Below are 14,648 nucleotides of genomic sequence, written 5' to 3'. Positions count from 1 at the left end.
TATAATTAAAATTATTAATAAATTTTAAATCGGAGCATTAAAAGAAAATTAATAATTATTATATTTTCAAATTAAAATTATATTATTCAACTGATTTAGTTTAATATAATGAAATTACCTTAATCCTACATATTTGATATTAAACGAAATGTAATCATATCTCACTGCGATGGTGTGTGTAAAGCAGCAATGCAGCAATAAACATTTTAAATGGTTTGAAATCTTGATGGTTAATTTTGCTTCAAATTTGCAATGTGCAGAAGATCTAAGTCGATTCGATTTAATTTGAATTTATTTTATATAAGTTATTAATAGTTTAGTGGCAATAAAGTGCCGTAAATTGACATTTTTCAAATTTTAAGGATCAATACTCGTAACTGGATCAGAGGTTGGAAGTATAAAAGCATTTCATTATAGTATTTGTGATAAACCCTCTATAAAATCTGTTAAAATTTGAAACATATCGTAATTTCCATCCGAAAACCAGCTTATAAGTTGATGGTAAATTTGAATATGAAAATTTTACAATGGTGTTAAATTTTGTCCTCTAAAATAAGAATTATGTTTTATCTTTTAATTCTGACTTTGAAAAAAAAAAGTTGGGGATGAAATTAAAAATTAATCTTTTCATTGTTAAATTTTCACTTTTTATATTAAAAAAAAAAATTTCTTCTCCGTTTTTTTTTTTTCATGGTACATAAAAAATTTGCGCGAAATATAAAATGATGTAGACTCAGAGAAGTGATTTATTTTGTTGGGCACTGAGCTACTGTCATCATGGTAATTTATTTTGTTTTGTAGAATAAGAAGAAGGATAATATTATAAAGGATGTTGTATAAGAGGAATTAAAAAATAAGCAAAAAAAAAATTAGTTCGTTAATATAAAGGATTAGATTCAGGATCAAGTGAAAAGAGGGAATAAAAAAAGTAAATAATGTTAATGTCCTTAGATAATATCACAAAATGAAGATTATAAAAGGCTTAATATTAAAATTTTTTGGCTGCATTTGATCAAATCATTTACATAATCGCTAATGTTTCAAATGAGGGTAATTTCTAAAAGAATTCTAGCTTACTTTTCCACATATTTACGAGTAGTTAAATAGTAAAATCAAATGCAGACCCAGAAAAATTAACATTTCTCAAAGTTCTATGGTATTGTGATCGTAGAACCTATTATCCATTTTAAATAACATTAAGAAATATTAGAAAATTTTGAAAATCATAATTATTTAGGTTTTTTAAACTTAAACTGCTTGTGTTCAAGCAAAAAAATGGGATGAGTTCGAAAAATTATTGAGAAAATATAAGAACCTTTGAGCAAAATTTTAAAGTTATTTTTTTGAAAAAACCTAAAAAGTTAAAAATAATCAAATAACTTAATTTTTTCTTACAAATCTAGAACATTGCCTCAAGTAATTTTCTACATAAGAATTGTTAAGAATAACTTAATAAATTTGAAAAAAAATATGGTGAATTTTAGGAAATTCAGATATAGTTAATAAAAACAAAAAAAATTTCAACATAAAAATTATGCTAAATCATATAAGATTTTAATCACGTGAATTTGAAATTCTGATTTTAGGAAAGAACCAAAAAAAAATTATTTTTTTTTTAAGAATTTCAAAAAACTTTTGTACAAAAAATTTGTTTTCTGTTTCTTACAAGTTATAATAGAGATGCCAATTTTAAAAATGGGAACTAAACTGTTGATTAGAAATGAAAATTTCTATAAAGAGCAGATTTTCAATATTTTTTATTAACTCCATTGAATACCATTATAGGGAATCATTTCTTTTTCACCAAATGTCTATACTACAAAGTCTAGATTAAGTAAACATTTTTTTTATAAACATACGAAAATCGAGGGAGTCCAATGTTTATTGCAGTAAATTTGCAGAATATAAAAAAATTTATCTCATGCTTAATTTTTACATTGTATTACAAGTTGTGTGACAGTAACGTTAATATAATTTAAAAATAAAAAATTCAATACAGGGTTGGCAAATGTCAAAATATCGCATATATCTGCACAATTGAAGTTAGGGATTATAACAAAAACCTTTGTGTTAAGTAGATTGCAGATTATAGATTATAAAATTGGGCCATAATGCACCGCAACCTAAAAGATCTATTGTGACCTCCACCACAAGCGCATAGTGTCCCGCCTAGAGCACCTCCTCGAGACCCACGCTTTTGATGAATCCGAGCAACTTTTCCGCAGGGACATCCCACAATGGCATGCCCACCAGCCAAGGCCCGCCCAGGCTGGCCCCCTTCCTATGATTGTGGAGTAACACAAAAATGCTGCAAGCTGTGTTGAACAACACAAAATAAAATGTTTTCAGGTAGTTTTTTGCCCCCTTTTTATGGTTCTTTATATAGTTTTTACATTATTGCATTTAATTTTCCATTAAAATTGCTAGAATCGAAATTCATATGTGAGTTAGTTTCTCTTCTAAATAAAATTAATTGTTCTCGGTTCGGTTAATCAAATAATTTTTTTCTATACCATTTCTACTAACTTGTTTAGTATTTGACATCACTATTCATATTAGAATATTTCATAGTGTTTGACATAATATCTTAATTCTCAAGCATTTTTATTAGCTCCTACTCTATATGACTAGAATTTAGAATTGGAATGAGATTGATGTATACGAAGCCTTAAATGGCTTGGAGAAGAAAGTTAGTTTACTTTTAATTTTTTTTTTCAGAATTATAATATATAGAAACTTTAAAAGGGTTAATCTAAAATTTCTCTTATTAATATGATGTTGTAAGACGAAAAGAGAAAAACCCTACGGAAATATCAGAAAATTCTAGTAGCAGATTATTGAGTTTTTTAAATAATTTCAAATAATAATAATACTCAAAAAGGATTTTTGTAAAGAATGAAATTTTGGGCAAAAATTAAAATCCAAATATTTCTTAGAATTAAGAGAATAAAATTTCTATACCATCTCCGAATCAGATTTATTAATATTTGTATTGTTTCATAGTTTTCTTTGAATTTGTTTAAATTTTAAGTTGAATCCCATTCCTATGGTTAGAACACGTTTATTCCGATTAATATTAAAACTCTTTTCATTCAAACAAGTTTTATTCTTAACTTTTTAGAAAACTTCATAATAAGCATAAAGATATTATTATTAAATTTCTGTTATACTACCATAATTATTAGACTTTCAAAATTTTTTAAATTAAGTTCATATATTTTTATAATTACTGAAACCTAAATGGCAATTATATTAATAATTAAAAATTTGAATTTTTTTTTATTGCATATAGAAAAATAAATTTAATTTAAATTTTATTAATTAAATTAAATATTCAAAAGTTTAAAATTTTATTTATTTAAAAGAAAAAAAATTTTTTTTTTTGTATTTTTTCAAAGTGTTATACAAAATGTATTTAAAAATTTTTTTTTGTTATATACCGTATACTAATATTATGAATTCATGTATGTATTTAAAAATTATACAATAAAAAGAGAAATTGTATAATATATAATAATTATATGAGAAAAAAGAGAAGAAGAACAAAAATAAAAGGAAGAATTTTTAAACAGAATAACCGTGAGAGTTAATTTTTTAGTTCAAAAACTTTTTAAGGTTAAAATAAAATTAGTAAAATTTTCACAGAATGTAATAAAATTCGATAATGGGATTATGAAAATTAGATTTCATTTTCTAATCTGAATCCGAATTAATTGACTTAAATTAAATTTTTATACAACAGAGAGAAAAATATACACGGAAGTCTCAATTGACCAAACAATTTTTCAAATTAATTTAAAAAAAATGTTACAACACGATATAGTAAAAAAATTTCGGCATAAGATAAACTAACAATGTAAAATAACCGAGTTCTGTGGCTACTTAAGATATTTGTTTTTTAATGCTATTCGCAAACTTCAAATTAGTCTTTTATACTACAAACTAAAGTGAACATTGTACAAAAAAGTTCACAGTGGCACCACAACGAGCACTAGGTGCGGAACACATCCTATCAACGCCCCCTCTCGGGATCCACGCCCTGATGAATTTGAATAACTTGAAAGATTCGGCAGACTCCAAGGTCCGCCGGAATGAGTACGTAATTTTCCACTAAAAACTAAAAATATAGTAAAAATATTCTATACTCATTATAAATAATGGTATGGACGTATATTATTTAAAATGATTTTTTTATTTTCCTAAATTTATGCAATTTTTCATATTTTATTGTCTTCTATAGATTAGGATTCTGAGAATTTAACAGCCAACTATTATGTGTTGTACACAAGGGTGAAAAGGGTGTTTATTATATGCCTCTGTACATATTATAAACCTTTTCTTGTGACTGAGAAAACACCGACTAGTAAATACTATAAATTAATTGCGGAGTAGTACAAATTTTAAATGAATTTAAAATAAACCAAAATACATTTACAATATCATTTCGATAAAAATATATAAATAAAAATAAGATAGACAAAATTATTGAGGCTACAGAAACTTATAATTGAGGCAGTATATTATACTTAGGTTGCTTTCCTTTTAAACAACAATATCTGAATGTGAAACACCTGTACTAGGATTTTAATATTTTGTAATACAGAAAAATTTCACTTCCATTCCAAATTCTTCATAACACGGACAGTTTCGTTGCATTTTGTGACATATCAACTTTTTCTTTCTTTCTCTTATTTTCTCTTTATTTTAAATTAAGTTTTATGAGTATAAAACAATTATTTGTGTTTGATTGATAATTATTTTTTGCACATTCTGTACTACATTAATCAGTAATAAAATGAAAATATTCAAATTTTAATAATTTCTCATGAGAATTACTTCACACCCATCTATAAATTTTTGTTTATTTTTTTATTATTTTTTTTTTTATTTTAAAAACTTTATTCATCAAATTTTCACCTTTAGAAGTTTTGTAACTTTTTAATTTTTTTTTTATTATTGTTTTTTGGTTTTTAAATAATTTTCAAAAAATTACCCACTTTTCAATTCTGTTATATAAAAAAAAAAGTAGAGTAGGTATTTTGAATTATTATCCTTTTTACGTATTTAACCAAATGCACGCTGTTTACATAGAGGGAAAGTAGAGTTAAGAAAAAAAGATCCTAGTAAGAACGTTTAAAGGTGTGTACAAAGGAATAAAATATTTTTTTAAAAAGAAAGAGTCAATGACGTGAAGAGGGAAAATTAAAATGAAAGAAGTTCATTAATTCCTTTTGAACTCTTACTTTTTTTCTATCTCTTTCTCTCCATCTTTTCTCTCTCTCTCTCTGGTTCTGTTAAATATGAAAATTTTATCATTATACTTCAATTCTCATAAGTTTTTTTTATATAGGTTGAAGATGAAAAAAAAGGATTGTATTACTTTTGGTTAAAGAAAAAAAAAAAAAAAGAAAAAAAATCTTGTAACCTTATCGGTTTTGGCATTTTGGCTATAACAGTAAAAGTTAAAAATTAAAAGGTGAGAAATAAAATCATTAGAAAAACATATTTTATTTAACATAAATTATAACCAGATGTTCATTTAGATCTTTTTAAATTAATATTGAGGGCTACATCTGGCATATACTATTTTGCTTATATATAAAAGTAGATGAAAGACAAGAATTTTATTATACAAAAACTGGAAAGTTTTAATTTAAACAAAAGTGAGGAATATGCGAATACAAGTACTTCTTAATTTCTTCGTAAGAAGAAATTCAACAAGTCTATAAGGTTCTATAAACCATTATTCAAAATTATTTAGAAATAGTGCGATTTAATTCTTATTTTGAATACAAGTTCAAAATCGTTAGCAAGACGGCAATAGTTTTAAAATTTTTGGTTAGAATTTTCAATTATTTTGAATTTAATTAATACTACAAATTTTAAGTATTTTTATTTTACATAATTAAAACTTATGTAAGATTTAATTTCCAAACATGCCATTATCAACAGGAAATTATTATGAATAGACTGAAACACAGTTGAAGGAACGCTATCAAATTGTGGAATTGAAAATTATTCGTGCAGTTTATGTAAAGAAAATCAATTGCAATTTTTATACTAAAATTCTGTAGTTCAGTACTACTTGACTGATATATCTTAATCGTCGCTGTATATGATGCAATTTAATAGTTAAATCGTACTATTCAATGTATATTATGAAGGACCAAATTTGGCCTATTTTAGATATGTGCTACAACTGGGATTATTTCATTGATTCTTTCTTTTCTTCATACGAGATTTAAATTCTGGTTAATATTCTGTGGAGATTTTTATTGAGTTTTTCGATGATTTCGACCGAAATCGTTTGGCTTACTGGAATCAAAGTTTGAAAAATATTAAATTTTAAAAAATAAATTTCTCTTTTCGATATTCCTCCACTTTGCTTATTCTCAATGGGCCTTCTATATCAATTACATTTTTTTTCAAGTTCAATATTGTTCATGTTATTCGCTATTTGCATGTATGGCTAGTATTGTTATTTTTCAACTGTAATACTGTACCGATAATATAACAAGATTCAAGTTTTGCATTATAAACATTAAAATATTTCAAAATAACCCAATAAATTAACATTACAGTGAACTATATTAATAAAAATAAAAATTTAGGTTATATAACAGAATTAACTGAATTACTAACTACCCAAAGTCAAAAGGATGCTTATACTTTTGATTGTATTTTATTATATGTATACATAGTTACATAAAGGTATAGAGGGCAGAATGATCATATATAAAGGGAAAAAACTTATTTTCCCGCTAGCAATTGGATAGAATTAAAACGGTAATATTTAATTTTTATTTAAAAAAAAAAAAATTTTTTTCTTTTTTAACTTGATATCCTTTTATTTTTATTTTTAGGTAAAACAAAAAAGCAAAAAAAAATTAGCAACAATTTTCATTTAAATGCTAATGAGTAATAAAAGTGATGCTTAACATCAGTTTTCATATTTAGATTTCATTGGAATTTTATAGTTAATATAATGGCAAAACAAAATACTGAAAAAACAAAAAGAGAGAGAGAAAAAATAAATAATAATTCGTATAACAAGGATCAAAAAACAACAACAATAATAATAATATCAGAATTATAAATATTTATACAAACAGGACTTTTATATGTACTACATATCCATATACATCCACACTAATACATTTGACAATATCGTTTTGTGTGTATAGAAACTTATTTTAATGCGATTGGGGCAGTATCCTTGTTGTATACTTAATATAGATAAAATTAGTTTTTTTAGTATATAATCAGATTTAAAAATTAGCATCTATATTTTGTTGTTATTTTATAAATTTAAAGTAGATTTTTTGCATATATATATTTTTCAAATATGCAAATTTTTAATGTTAATCAAAAAATTCGGAAAAATTTAATTTAGTAATTTAAAACTATTTTTTTTTGTTTTTTGAAGTTTTAAATTTGTTCTTGAAATTTTTAGTTTTCAAAATGTCAAATTTTTGAATCGTGACAGATAGGTTAACGGGTCAATTAGAAAAACTTGATTTTTGCAATGAGAAAGGAAAAAAATATTTGGTTTTAATTGCTTAATTAAATTTTTTTTCTATGCAACTTGTAAGTTTCAACATTTTTCCTAAATTTATTTTGGCATATTCTTTAATTGAGCAGTACTAGCAAATAATAAGAAAACTACTGTCAAATACTAAAGAAACTGTAAAATATTGAAGAAATTCTGAATATCTTTAATAATTCTGAGGAAGGATCATGTTGAAGCAAATCAATGCTGATTAGTGTCTTATGCTGTAAAATTTAAGATTCCTTTTTTGGAATTGTTCACCAGTTAAAGCCTCTTATTTGCCTCATGTGAGATTTACCGTTAATAGCAATATTATTTTTTATCTTGTTCGTCATTCTAAATTTTTATGAACAAGAATAAAAATACTTTGGTTGAAGTTTTCGAGAATAAAGAACTTGTTTATTGACGCCATTATTTTAATTGACTTAATCAATTTTTAATTTAAAAAATTAATATGTTAGGTTGAATGCGAAATCGTCGATCTGACTGCCATGAAACTTTCTTAAAATGTTTACGTATTTTATGGCATAATTAACAAAAAAACAAATCTTATTCTGAAAACGAACGTAAAATAACAGTCTGTAGAAGTTAAAGAATATGAGATAGTACAGAGCATCCATCTTAGTGAATATTTTCATGAGGTAAACCGTGACTTCCCGCTTCTAAAATTTCTAAAATCTTTTCAATCTATATTAAAACAAATTCTCTTTAATTTTTAATCCCTCTAATATTCGAATAACAAAATTTAACCAAAAAGAACTGAAACGTGAAAAAATGAAACAAAAAATCAAATTTTGCACAAAAACAAAAGCAAAAAAAAACCAAAAATCCATTCATCAATCTCATTTTATCTTCATCAAAAAAAAAAAAAGACTCCTATCATCCACTGATTTTAATCAATTTGTTAACTTGGAAGAATTATTTTGTCTTCTTACCGTTTTGATTTTCTGCCCTATCGTCAATCTCTTTTGAATTTTTCACATAGCTAGTCCAGTAGAATTTTTATTTTTTTTTGTTTTTGGGAGAAAGAAACAAGCCGTTTATTTTTATGTTTTTATTTTCATTTTGATTTTGTTCTTATTTTCTATGTGTACCTTGAGTTTTTTCCTCCTTTATTTTTCTAAGAATTAAGAGAGGATGATAAGAGACAAATTACAAAACAAATAATTGCCATGTTTTTCTATCGTTTTAAGAACGACAAATCAGTTAAACATATAAAAGTAAATGTGAAAAAAAAAAGTAAAATAGCAAAAAAGAGATAAAAATAAAATAAATATAATTAAAAGTGTATAAATAGAGAGAGTGAAATATTTGAACAGGGTGTGTTATTCAAAATGATTTTTAATAAAAAAAAACTATGCAAAGCAGGACACAAACACAATCAAGAAGAAAATGCAGACTTAACGCAGTTTAAGAGGGAAAATTGACAAAATTTTATATTACAAATTTTTGACAAATTTTCGGCAATTCGGAAATTCTAAAGAATCTTCAACTTTAAGTTTCCAATGGTAATTTTTTTTTGTAAAATATTTAGATCACCCATTTTGATGTCAACGATTTGCTAAGTACCATATATTATGTACAAAAACCCGAAATACCGGGAATAAATTTAGTAAGTTAAGAAGAAATATTTGGTAAGTAATTAAATCTTGATTATAACGTCGTGCTGTTCATTTTGAAAGAAATAAATTATTAAGATTTTAGAAAATTTATAACACAATGTTCTGATTGTGATAGTCTGGTGTGATGGCCTGCTGAAATTTGCCGTGATAGCCTGCTTAGATTTTTCAAACTACGGGGTTTTTCATTCTGCCAGTTGAAGATTCTGTAATTTCAATGTTGGTACTAAGCATTGCATTATTTTTAAATTAACATTATGCATGCGAATCGTGCTTATTTAGGTGATTTAGGTGATAACTGTGATGAAGAGTCTGTGAAGCTCTTCATAATAATCCCGAATAATATGGAATGATATAGTTAAAATAATATAGTAAAAATACAAAGGATAATATAGTTTTTAAGTAATAACCTCCAGTATCTTCTAAAAGTTCTATTACGAACTTTTTAAAATCATAATAAATTTTAAGAAACCACCTTATACCTTACACGTTGATTAATAGCGTAAATTATTATACATGTGTAACAATTATTTATATATATATCATATATATATATATATAAAATATAATAATGTGTAAATACTCACGTATATAACTATAAGTATATAAGTATGTAATTATAAGGATTAAGAGAACATAAGGAAATAATAAAGGATTTTCAAAAAAATACCTATGAACAACGTGAAAATAATAGAAAGTTTTTAAATGTGAAAACAATTAAGAAACCAAAGAAGTGGCAATAGAGACGAAAACAAAGAAATAACAAAATAACAAAAAAAAATAAAAATGAAGGAAATCTTACTGTAAAAATAAAATTATAAAAGTCAAAAAGGAAAAAGTTAATTGATTTTCACGCCATCAATATAGAAAAAGAAAAGCAGAAGAAAAAAATAGGAAAAACACATTTAATACTTTTGTATGAGTTTTTGATGATGACGTAATTTTTAAAATAAATAAAGGGATAATTTTTTTTCTTTTGTGAAATTTATTGTACAAATATTTATTTTATAAAAGGTAAACACATTTTCGTACATACATGCCATATTATGAAGTTATTATTATTTGATTGCACTTACACAAGTTCGGTATATGTGGAAATGTGCTTAACATTGAGGAGAATTCTTTGAAAAAAATGCACTAGAACGTTGATTTATTAAATTGGTTTAAGGACTCTAATCGAGATTTAAGATATTACAAGAAAGGTATGCTTGTGGTCTAGTCATTTCTACGGTGATAAATAAACTAGAATTTCAAGGACATTTTTTTATATGCCTATTCTGATGATATTCTCACCGAATCCCACCGAAACTTTAGAATAGTTCGCTTGGTATGAGACTGGAATTTCACCTTTAGGCTCATACGAAATTTTCGACAACTCTTTGCACTAGTTAATTTTTTCTACTTCGCCCACTCTGTTAAAACCGTTAAGCCTTTTCTTGAAAAACTTTTGTGGCTCTCGAAAAATCTACCCTAATATGAAAAATATTATTATCGTTCTGTATTTGTTTAATTACTAAAAAAAAAAATTTATACATGTAAGACCAAGGGCGACGCAATAACAAATTTCATTCCCGTCCAAGTTGATACGACTCATTAAAAACAGCGCGAATACAGATATACAGTGGCGTAATTATCCATAATAAATCGGCTTCAGACCGATTTTGAATTTATAAGCTTCCATTGGAATGGGCATTTGATATTGACCTTTAAAGGAAAAAAAATTGAATTTTATGAATATATTTCTGAATTTTGAATACATTGTTAATTGCGGCTCTCAAAAAATTTCAAATCTCGAAAAATGGCTCGGGTTGCCCATCCCTGATCTAGAATATATGAATCAACAGTGATTACTAAATCAATTTTGTAATATGTATGTAAAAAATTTGTGCAAAAAATCTCAAATTGCTTAAAAAAAATTTTTTTTTTTTAATGATTATTTGCTTTTTGATATTATGTAGAACATTTATTTTCATCGGCTTTACATATACATAGGTAGATCAATACGTAAGCGCAATATTTTTGTATATGAATAATATTCTCTGTATATATAAATAGCTCTATATTTATTTTTCTCTGTGTATGTTTGAATGTACATACAAAAAAGTGACATAAAAATATTCAATTTTGAAAAAAGCAAAAAAAAAAATAAATTAACTTAATGGTTAAATATTAAAGGCGATGATTTGACAAATTACTGTAAATATTGCGAATATATAGAAAAAGAGAAAAAATAATATTAAAAGGATTATTATTAAATAATAATAATGGCGTTTATTGACTTAAAAATAAAACAGTTATTTTTGAAAGAATTTGAAACGAAAATGTATGAGTAAGGAAGAAAAGGTTGAAAGGATTTATTCTTCATCTATAATTTACTTCCATTTTGAGTCAAAATATGTCGGATGCTGAGTGATAATAAATATTGTTTGCTTAAAAGCGTTTAGTAATGGAGGTTTTTTTTTTATTAATGTTCTAAATAATTGAAAATGACATTGTTAAATTTTGATATTTTAATGCTTCAATACTTTCTATTTTTTGGAAGTTTTACTTATTAGCTGTTATTCAAGGATTAAAAAAATATTTTTTCAATTTTGTTAATTATGGAATGATTCGATTAGGTGATTTGGTGTTATTTAAGCGGAAAATTAGTTGCTTTAATTGTTTATGAGTAAAATACGAAGTTTAATTACAGTTTTGTCTCAGAGTTATTGAAAATTATACACATGAGCTGTCTCAAGCTTTCCTTTTTGTATACCCCGCACCTTCGGGAAGGCTGTATTAACTTTGGTATGGATTTTGTACGGACTTTGATGCGGATTTCGAAGAAGTCATCTGCGACATGAACGTGTTCTTGCTCAGCGTAAAATTATGCCTTGATTTAGACATGTCCATCCTAAATCGCACTATAACTTAGGTCACACTATAACTCGTACTCCTAAAATGAGCGAGGAGTGGATAACCGTTAGACATTATTATTATTACGACGTATTTCTTGCCAACAATAAAATGACTCTATAAAATTATACGAATATAATATTTTCAGTCAGAACCGAATTCTAATCAAGATTACCTACGCTCGACCGTTTTTCCCTCAGTACTTTTGACTGTTAATAAAATATTCTCATTTGAAAACGGAAAGAACTGCAGATTTTTAAGCAGTTATCTTATAATTTGATTCAATCGTATAAAATCAGTATCGAAAACGGTGTTTCCTATAATAGCCCAAATTTCATACTTATATTTCTAGTAGCAATTATGACTTATATTTCAATTTTTAAATTATGAAAAAGTATATTACCAAACTGTCTTTATACAGAGTATTTCATATTTAAGTACATTGTAATGAGAGGTGCTTTATGATATTCTTTGAGACATCAATATTTACAAATAATGAGGGGGAATATGACAAACAAGGCTTACAAGTTGAACGTTTTAAAAGATTGTAAATTTTCAAGTAAATTTTTTGAGTCGTTTAAAAAAAAAATTGGAATAAAAACATTTGCAGTTCTTTATTTTTTTCAGTAATACCAAAACCATAACAGGTAGGAAATGATTCCTATAGCAAATCAAAGCTTAACTAACAAGCTTTGTTGAACTAGAGAAAGCTGCAGTATTCGTCACCTAACCTAAAAATATAAATTTTTCGTAATTTGCGTATCCGTAAGTCATGCCATTTTGAAATCCGATAAAATTATAGCTAATATAGATGCAAGTACAAGTCATATTTAAAATGTGGCTAAGATTGATTTTGCGTCTCTGTTACTTGCAACTAAGTGAGCTATGAACATTGTTTCCATAAAAAAATTTTACCCTTCATGGAGGTCTATACATTATTGAATAGCAGTGCCGTTTTAGAAGATGTTGGAATATTGAAAAATATTGCATACATTCCGGCGTTTTTTTTTTCTAACAATAAATCTTAGAGTTTATTTCATATTTTTTCACAATCAAAAATATTATGTAATATTTTTTTTAATTAAATAATGCTTGTATAATATTAAAAAGTTTGAAATCATAAAATTTTAAAATTTTATCTTTTTTGTTTTGTGTGTTTATGACCACCATGATGCAACACAAAAAATTTATCATATACAAATAAAATAAAAATTTTCTTAAATGAAGCTTTTCTTAAGAAAACATTGTTGTTGTGTTTCACCACGTCTTAAGCAAAAATATTATGGTGAAAAATTAAAAAAAAAAAAATTTATACTTTATGTTATTCTGGTAATTTTATTTCCTCTAAATAAATTGAAAAGAAGGTAAAAAATAAAAACCAAAAATAGGAGAAAAATTTTAGTTTGAAGAAAGTTATAGAAAAGAGTATTTTAAGTATTATTTACCGGTAAACCATACAAAGTTTTATGAAAACTATAAAAACATGAGAGAAATAATGAAAAAGAAAAGAAAAAACGAAAAGAGAAACAAAACCAGAGAAAAAAATCCAAGAAAAATCAACTCATTTTTCATTTAAGTTTACAACAATTTAAATTATAAAGAGAAGGAATAATGAAAACAGAAAGAAAAAAAAAAAAACAATGAAATTTCTTGAATCTTTTCTTCTTTTTTACTCTCTTCTCTCTGTTCTCACCTTAAGTATTTACCACTTTTTTTTGTTCTCTATAATATTCTTATATTACTTTTGAGTAAATCACGTGCATAACAATATGTTGTGATATCGTAAGTTCATTATTATTAGAAAGTTGAAGGTATTATGTGTGTAATATTATTTGGTTCATATATAAAATAAAATGCATATGTTGTTATTGTTGGAATTTCATATTTTAATATTAAAACGAGAAGAATATACGTATAGGTAGTTATACATTAGCTATCTTTACCGAGTCATCATTGTAATTATTAAAGTTTATACTATATACGGTTTGAATTTATATAATATGCGTTAATTCTCCTCTATACTTCACTTCTGTTAAGTGGCACTTTGTTTGTATATGGCGTCATAATTTTAATTAAATATTAAATAATATATAAAAGTTATAAGAATATGTTCTGGAACAAAAAAATTGAGGAAAGTTTATTAAAGATTAAAAATATTTGGAAAATTTCTTTTTTAGTATTTAATAGTTTTTGAAGAGTATTTTTATTGTCTATCATGCAAGCTCAAAAAATTTTTGTACAAAAATAATTTTTAACTAGATAGTTGCTAAATACAAAAATATCTTTAACTTTTCACTTGTTATATATTGCGATTTTAACAGATTTTTCACTTGAAATCAGTGAATAATTATCAACTGTTGTTTAGGTCAAAGTCCTAATGGGTTTCCTATGGGTAGTCTACGGCTTGAAGGGCATCTGAAAAAATTGGTTCTGGAGGCAGATTGCACTTATAGAATCTGTGGAGGATAATGTAAGGAGATTTTTATGTAGATACCTTCAGTTACAGTATAGATCTTTGATTCATAAGTAAAACAAGCCAGTGATTGGTTTCGTTCTTGTTGCAGAAAAACTGATACTTGATATTG

This window comes from Condylostylus longicornis, unplaced genomic scaffold (assembly GCF_029603195.1).
Source record: "Condylostylus longicornis isolate FDR11 unplaced genomic scaffold, ASM2960319v2 ptg000013l, whole genome shotgun sequence".
In the NCBI taxonomy this organism is placed as follows: domain Eukaryota; kingdom Metazoa; phylum Arthropoda; class Insecta; order Diptera; family Dolichopodidae; genus Condylostylus; species Condylostylus longicornis.
The sequence above is the reverse complement of the archived record's forward strand: the minus strand, read 5'-3'. Positions refer to the sequence as shown.